Source organism: Schistocerca serialis, chromosome 3 (genome assembly GCF_023864345.2).
Source record: "Schistocerca serialis cubense isolate TAMUIC-IGC-003099 chromosome 3, iqSchSeri2.2, whole genome shotgun sequence".
Lineage (NCBI taxonomy): Eukaryota > Metazoa > Arthropoda > Insecta > Orthoptera > Acrididae > Schistocerca > Schistocerca serialis.
The window spans coordinates 813,351,911-813,361,308 of record NC_064640.1 but is presented as its reverse complement, the minus strand read 5'-3'; positions in this window follow the sequence as shown (position 1 = coordinate 813,361,308).

Sequence of the window (9,398 nt, the reverse complement as noted above, 5' to 3'; positions counted from 1 at the left end):
TGAGATGATAAATGGTATAGAAATGACACAGCTGAAAATGTCTTTTGCATAAATATGACAACATCAAAAAATTGACATTTAATCCGAAGGCAGCGTTGCCTTCATAAAACAGCAAAAAATAACATTCTGTTGCACAAAAAAGAAGATTTATGTTCTATAAAAATATTTTTGAAGTTGCTCAGATATGGAAAAGCTACTCTAATGAAATATATTCACTTTTGAAGTTACATTCAATACACATAAACTTAAAACAAATACCACAACTGGAAAACAAATTTACCATTAACTTAGTTCCACTGCTTGAATTCTACCCTCTCTCACAGTCTGCATCTTTCTAGAGACCAATGACTGTAAATTATTCATCCCAGCTACACCATTTTCTTACAATTTATTGTGACATATAGCTTGCCAAAAAACAAATTTATCCTTACTCTAGAAATGAATCTATTCTTTTCTATATTCAATATAATAGAGGGAAACATTCCACGTGGGAAAAATATATCTAAAAACAAAGATGATGTGACTTACCGAACGAAAGCGCTGGCAGGTCGATAGACACACAAACAAACACAAACATACACACAAAATTCTAGCTTTCGCAACAAACGGTTGCTTCGTCAGGAAAGAGGGAAGGAGAGGGAAAGACGAAAGGAAGTGGGTTTTAAGGGAGAGGGTAAGGAGTCATTCCAATCCCGGGAGCGGAAAGGGGGAAAAAAGGACGGGTATACACTCGCACACACACACATATCCATCCACACATATACAGACACAAGCAGACATATTTTTTAAATATGTCTGCTTGTGTCTGTATATGTGTGGATGGATATGTGTGTGTGTGCGCGAGTGTATACCCGTCCTTTTTTCCCCCTAAGGTAAGTCTTTCCGCTCCCGGGATTGGAATGACTCCTTACCCTCTCCCTTAAAACCCACTTCCTTTCGTCTTTCCCTCTCCTTCCCTCTTTCCTGACGAAGCAACCGTTTGTTGCGAAAGCTAGAATTTTGTGTGTATGTTTGTGTGTCTATCGACCTGCCAGCGCTTTCGTTCGGTAAGTCACTTTTCTATATTCACATTTAAGTAACACAAAAATCTATATGGTGTCAGCTTCCACCAAAAAATTACAAAATAATATTATCTTACTAATATTATTCTTGAAAACAGAAATGCATACTCTATGGACCAATGACAAATTACTGAGTGGCAAGAAAGATATGCAGCAACAAACAGAGACGGAAATTATTTCAACAGTGACTACACTGAAATAGTTTCTCTACAGTCTATTTTCACAGAAACTTTTAAAAAATCTTGACTTATTTATATTATCCAATACTGGTTTCCAGGTTAACAGTCTGGCTAAAACATACCTCAGTCTATGTCAGTTGAGTATTTTGTATTGAAGTAAGTCCTCTGTCCTCTTCACTCTCACTTATTTGTTCATCTGGCTGTCATTATAGGCTGTGTGTGAATTTGATCAACCTCAATAATTTTTATGTAATTTTTGAAAGTGAGGGTCACATGGTAGCCTCCATACAGTCCTATTCACTGTCAGGAATTGCAAGCTATAACTTGAGGATGGAAACTGCATGTATATCCAAATACGACAGAAGAAAAGCTGGCTTAAGTACCCTCATTTGATCACATTGAGCATTAAGGCTAACTGGAGTCAATGAAGTTTCAGGGAGCTTACATTAACTACTCTCACTAAGAACCTGAATGCTGAGTGCACTAACTAAACACCATTACACCTTCTCAAACAGCTGGAAAGCTGCTGTCATTCCCACATATAGCAGCATGTATGTTCTACAGAGTGTTGTCATAAGCATATGACAGGGATACTGCCAAATAGGTCGACACAAGAAGTGCGAATTATGACCTGATCTGGTGAGGATCATTACTCTGAATTACAACTCATCAGATATATATAATACATTTGCAGATAATAATGGCACAATCAAAATACTATCACTAGTTTACTGCCATCAAGAGTGAATACTTCAAACGCATAATATGAATTCTACCAAGTCCACTAACATTAATGCGATCATCGCTTATGTTCGACATCAACATGCAATAATCACTCACAGACAGCCAGTGGCAGCAATAGCAGAGAAGGATAGATAAAGCATAGCGGAGGGTGATACGAAAAGTAGAGCAGTGGGTGTCATAATGTGGAAACAAAGCAGTTTATCCAAAACCCAAAAGGGCATGATCACATTGGCTTCCAGGGCACGGCTGGAAGCATTTCTGAAATGGCTAAGTTTGTAAACTGTTCATATATGGCCTTGTTAAATTTCTGTACACCGTGCATTGCAAATAGCGCCAATTCAAATGGGTACTGAGACACCTGTAGTGCATGATGAGCCACAGATGATGGGGTGAATGACGGCTGTGGAGACGTGTGTGGGCGAACAAGACATGCAACTATTGAATATTTAACCACCCAGATGAACCATGGGGCTACCAACACTGTCTCCTCAAGTATTGTTCAGCAAGTGTTCCTGTGTATGGACCTCCACAGTAGGCATCAGGTTCATGCACCCATGCCAACTGCTGTTTATTGACGATGAAGGCTGGAATTTGCACGCCGGTACCCCAAATGGACATCCACTGAGAAGTGACAGGTGACCTTTTGCAGATGAACCACATGTTATGCTCCATCGGACAGATGGCCATTAGCATACACGACATGAAATGTCTGAAAGCCTTAAAGATGAGGAAAAATGGGTACTGGGGCAGACTTTAAAAGCTTTCTGTTTCCTTCATGAATAATCTTTAAATCCACTGAAATGAAATCCCTGGCCTTGAGATCATTACTCTTCACTTGACAACAATGCCATCCAGTATCACCGTGTGGTTTCAAGTAAGTGAGATTTGCCCTTTCAGTTCTAAAACATTTTGCTTGAAGTAATATTGCTTCAGTCATCTTCACTGACACCCACCTCTTGATAGTACCTTAATTGTGAATATCAGGGTGTTGAGTTATCCACCTCCTTGTTAGAACCATTAAATTCCTCTTCCATTGATACAAATCCTCCAAGCAAACTAATGTAACATCAAGAAGAACTGTGACACCAGCAACTATTCATCCTTGTCCAAATGTAGGGCATTTAAAGCAGTGTAACAGTAAAAGGAGGCACATGCCTATTTTGATAAACATTCTTACCAAAAAGATAATGGTACTAGGCCTAGTTCAGAATAGAGGGCGAAAATGCAGCAATTAGAAATGGGGGTGGGGGGGGGGGAGGGGGGCATGTCACAGAAAAACGAAAAAATCTGTAAGATGATATGTCAGATTTAATAAGCTATGATGACCACAGATTGCCATCAGGCACAAATTCTAGAGGGGACTGAAAGCCCAAGTCTTCAGGATCCCAAGAGTACCTACTTACATAAACATCATTTGAGAACACTTAGCTACGAGACTGTGCTCCCAGGGATAGCTACTATACTACTAATTAATCACACAAGATAGCTGAAAGTAAATCAGTTGTAATGAAGGAAGGAGTGGAGTGAAACAAAAGAGTATACTCAGTAATGATGATCACTACATTCCTTAGCATGCAACAGGAAAATAACAGCACAGAAAAATCAGTGTCTACATGCTGTTGCCTCACAATAACTGCCTGACAATAAGATTTGCTAACTTCAAAACATGTACATAAAAAAATAAAAATGATACCAACAAGTTATGACTGGTTGCAGTTAAGTGTTAAATATGTGGTTAACTTTCAGCAAAATGTCACTAATATAGCTACTGTAATAAGCTGAATCTTAACATATAAAAATTTTCAAGAAAAATGAGCACTGCACCGGTGTGTGTGTGTGTGTGTGTGTGTGTGTGTGTGTGTGTTTGTGCGCACGCACGCACAATAAATATTTCACTGACAATATGGATACACGTGCTATTACACAGCAATTTTCTGCAACTGTGAACAATAACAACTTTGTGAACATTTAGTTTTGTTACAGAGAAAAAGACTTCATAGCTCACAAGAAAACTCTGAGAAAAATTTATTTTGCAGGATTTGCTTTTAAAAGTTACCAGACTGAATGAGTCATCACTTCAAAAAACATACTACATTTGATTAAAAAAGAAATAAAAAAATTGAAGCATCAGAATTAAAGCAACTTGCGATTTATTTAGACGAAATGTGGATTCATAACACTGCACTGTGAATAAAGTTTGACAAAGTGGCAATCAGTTGTAAAGTTCTTTGTTAATTAGCCCTATACAATACCTTAAGCAATGAAGTTGTTTAATGTGCAGGCTTCTTTTTTAAAAAAAAAAACACAATTTAATGGCAGCTTGTACATACAGTCATACAATATTGCATTATAAGTAATAATACATTTCCTTGTCTCGCAGTGCTGGGTTTGAGGGAATGGCTTTTCCTGGCTTTTGACTGACTGGATGACAAAGAACAAAGGCCTCTTATAAGCTGAAGAAACACAAGGAAGACCAAGTATGGCAGTCATTGGATGTGAACGTGTTAGGTAAGGTCACTCATCCATGGACAAGGCAGATTTGTGTAAGTATGTACAAGATGTATCTGAAAAGTTTGGTGAATAGTCTCAAAAAATAAAGGAAACAAGAGTTACAATCAAAATACCTTCACTGGTCTTCAAAGTAATCACCACTGGCTACAATACACTGCTAATGTTGGTTGTAAGGCTGTTGGAAACCTTCAGGAAATACTTCTCCTGACATCGCCCAATGCACCACAGTCACGTGATGTTGGACATCCAAAATGTTTGTGAATATTCATGAACAATAATGCCTGCAATGTCGTTGCTCATCTTCAATTCATCTGCTCTCATCCTCAAAGACAGCTGCCAGCCATCTGCATTGCAAAATGCAGCAATGTGGTAACATGAAATTTGACTAAAATTAGGGAAAATGGTGGTGGAGGTCACGGAATGTTAGTGCAGTGTTGAAGTGGTGACTAAAAAGTTGTGTGTCCGAGTGGTTTAAATGCTTTAGGGATGAAAAGGATAGTGATGAGAATGAGCCGCGTTCTGGTCAATACGAAAAAACCCCGACAAAATTTAACGAATATGACGGATGCTTGTGGATGATCAGTGGCTGTATTTGAAAATGAGAACACAAGAGTTGAAGATAAGCAAAGGCAGTGTAAGCAATATTGTTCACAAACACCTGCAGACATTGTAGATGTTCAACAACATATGACAACTGTGCTTCAAATCATTCCACAAAAAAGCATTTCCTGACAGTTTCCAACAGCTTTACAACCAAAGTCAGAAGTGTGCTGTAGCTGAAGATGAAGGCCAGTAAAGGTATTTTATTCATAATTCTTGTTTCCTTTACTTTCTTAGGCCATTCACCAGACTTTTCAGACACACCTTGTGTGCTGTGGGGAACAATACTTTGCAATTTTCTGTGAACTTATCAAATCCTCATTAGAAGTAAGTCACCATTTCATTACGAATGGTTTTATTCATTTCGCCAGTCGCAGTCAATAAAAATGTCTTGGCATCCTAAATTGCTAGTTAAATTATTGGCTATTTCCATCTGGACCATTCTTTGCAGCAGTATCAGAGGTGAGTGAGCAATGAATCAGCAACCATTTGCTGCATACTGCGACAAGTGACATCATTTGAAGATTTGAGGCGAGTAAAATTAGAATTCTGGGTGTGCCTGAAGAGTGCATGTGCATGTGCACCTGCAGCACACAGGGGAAATGTAGAAACGCTACAAGCAGTCACTATTCACATTCTCATGTCCTAGGCTGTAACATGATGCGAGTGTGATACAATGTGTCATTGCATGCAGACAGTGACAGTTTTTTTCCCTTCTTCTTACTTCTCATATATGACACATGGAGAGCAAAAATTAAAAACGCTTATTCCAGGATCACACTCATGAATGTAGGCTCAGTTCTGATAGTTCTCCATACCTCAATGAGCTGGAGAATAAACCACCTTCCTCTAGTTAAAAAAATAGTGAAATACATTCCAAACTGTATAGTAATAACAAACATTAGCAGACAGATCTTTGACACTAGTTATAGAATACAAATGCTATATTGTTCATTTCATTCACAAAACTTTACAGGAAATAGATTTTCCTCCCTGTGGGTGCTACTATACTAACCAGTCCTTAGAGAAAAGCACTACGTCACATTAAAAAAGTGTGTACTGATTACTGAAAAACAGATGCTCTTATAGATGAGGAAATTTAAAATATAATAATGTCAGTAGCTGTGGATTAGGGCAAAGGGTTGGCATTATCATCCATGACTGATTCAACAGATAACAAATCAACACACACAGCTTAACAAAGGGTGAATGTGACTACAGGTTTAGTTAACTGAGTAGTATCTAACAGCTATAAATGATACCATTCATTAGTTAGTGGGACACCACACGAGAATCCTCTTCACTAAAATAAGCTGTGTGCGTGGTAATATGCTGACAATGTGTCACCTGCTGTATCTTTTTTGAAATTTCACTGACGTCACACAATACTTTCTCACACAGTTGTCTGAAGATGAAATGCAACAAATGTATTCCAATAGCCTTCTGAAAGAATTATTTAGTGAGCAAGCAATATCCACCCATTTCACACTACCATCGTCACCTGACCTTATCTGGTATGAACTACACACACATTGCCCAATTGAGGGATACCCTAACACAACACATCCACAGGAATCAACCACAATAGCTGCAGAGGCCTCCCAGAAAATGGTAGCCCAGTTTCGAGCAAGCTCATACATCTAAAGTGGTATTTCCAATACTTTATGTGATCAAATGAGGATTGATACAGTCTGAGTACCACATTCAAGCCATAGCTAAGGCAATGTTAAACCAGTTCTTCATATTTTATACTTAACTTTGTGTCACATGATGAGTAACTTAGAGGGAATTACAACTCTGTACTGACACTGGTATGTTTAGCTTGATCTGTCTTATATCTTTCCTGTGGCACAGTTTATTGCAAGGTGTTTCCACACATTGACACGTCCAACTAAAAAGTCATGACTAAATCATCTGTTCTAAAAATGAAATGAGATACAATAATTCATGGGTTGTGGGCAGGAATATGGTAATGCATTACAAGTTTCTGGGCTGTAATGGCACCTATACACTATGTTACTTTTCCCCTTTAGTCTTTAAACAGTTATCCCCATTGCCAATACATGTCGCAGTACATCAGTTTTGCTAGTCCACAGCTGTCTAATTTTGAGAGCAGAAGCTGGTAATGCAAAAATTAAGGTGGATACTATGAGTGAAATATGTGATACTTCTGGAAGAAGCAGCAGGAATAAACAGTTTCCTGTTTGATCAGGAAGATTTGAACACTAGTGATGTGATGGCTGAGGACTCAGGAAGTGAATACAATGCTTGTAGTGAAGATGACTCAGAAATCAGTGATACAGGAGAATTAAGTGCCAATTGTTTTCATTATTGTAAATAATGTTGGATGCTTTTTTGTTCCAGAAAATCTCATTTCTTTCCAAAGAAATGATTTTTTTTTCATTCATTAGAAAAACAGTATATTAATCAGTGCTTAGTGATGAACTTTAGTTCTAGATATGACAGAAATTATGTTTTGCTAAGTATGCGAACAACAATTGTGTGGGTTACCAACTCTTGCCAGTGAGTTAGCTAAGTAATTCGGCACATTACTGAGATATTAATATCTGCATAACACACTTCTCCACGTTTCTGAGGTACTAAAAATGAAATGTACGAGTACTGAATACAATACAGGGAAATTGGTGGAACACAAATGGCAGCTTAAATGTCACAGCAAGCAAGAGAATGAAATTGAACAGAGGAAAATACACAAGAGCTTGTGCAACAGTGGTAAAATATGATGATCTTACAATTGTATGCCTTACAAACATACTGGATGTAACAGTAACAATTTGTATTGACAAATACCTTTTGAAATTAATATATACATTTATGTTTTTAAATAATATTTGGCATTTGTTTCATTACAGGAAGATAGTATCGATACTCTGGGCAGCACCTTCATGAGAAAAGATAAATGGGAAGACTGTGATCATAAACTAAAATATTTTGAAGTGGTGGGTACAGAAATCAGAGGTATATTATTTACAGAATTCTGGCAACTTCGTAATAATGATCTCCAAAATGCTTATGTCCATGGTTGATTGTCAGTGACATCTGTAAAATATAGATATACTCAAAGGGTGAAAGCAGCAGGTGAAGCAATAGTATCCCATATACTGTTTTGAAAGGTTGTAGTGCAACAAAGGTACGCAACACAGCATTTCTTAATACACATGGGCTTCAGGAACCAGGGGAATGGCAGAGAATTTGGCTAAAAATATACGAAAAGGAATGAGCCCACTGCACTAGATAAAAGAAGGAAGAACATGTTCACAGAGGTGCACAAAGATTTTGTGCTTCAGCATAGCAACAAAATTCTGACGTTTCAATGGCACTACTGCAGGCGACACAATATTGACAAGATATACACTGGCCATGAATTTGCAATTAGTATTATTAATGATGACTACCAAAACTACTTTTGCAAAATGAGAGACATTAATCCAGTCTCAATGAACAAGTACAGAAAAATATATCAATCATGTAGTATCTGTTTCAAACATCCCAAAAGCGATACTTGCAAAAAATGCAATTAATTTCATCTCAAAATTGGGGAATGCAGACTGATCCAGGATTCCGTTGCATTGAAGAAAGCACTTAAGGAGTAAGAATATCACTAAAGGAAGGCACAAGCAAGGATATAAATTATAAGAAATTCAGAAAATTTGCTAAGGATGATACAGATACAGTCATGTTAACATCTGACTTGCAAAAAACTTTTCCTATTCTGAAATTGAGTACTGGACCAGCATTCTATTCAAGACAGATTTGGGGGTATCATCTCAACATACACAACTGCAAAAATGGAACAGGCTACTTATACCTCTGAGGTGACTCCACTGCTTGAATAGGTCAGAGGAGAGAGTAAGCTCCTGAAGAAACACTTTGAGCCATTGGACTTGTTGCATTCTGAAGTTACTTGGTTGCAAGTGGGTGTTTTGAAACAACAGAATATTACTTTCCCATCCCACACCACACAATGCTATCTTCTGACCCAGATTTAGGGCAAGTGGAAACTTATGTTACAAGTCATGTACAGTTTGTGTTCTCTCCTGAAGAGTGTCTGGAAATTTTAAAAATGCCCAGACACAAGAAACATTCTGCAGCTACACAGACACATCAAACACATTTTGTAACGCTCAAAAACCTAATGAAAAAATTCACATTCCACATCAAAAATGAAGAAGGAAATTCTGCAAAGTTTAAGGATGCTGTAACCTTTATCATCACAAAGCCTGATGTTCTGGAACTTAAGGTAAAGCATCATTACAGTGAGGGAGAGGTAAAATGAAATCTT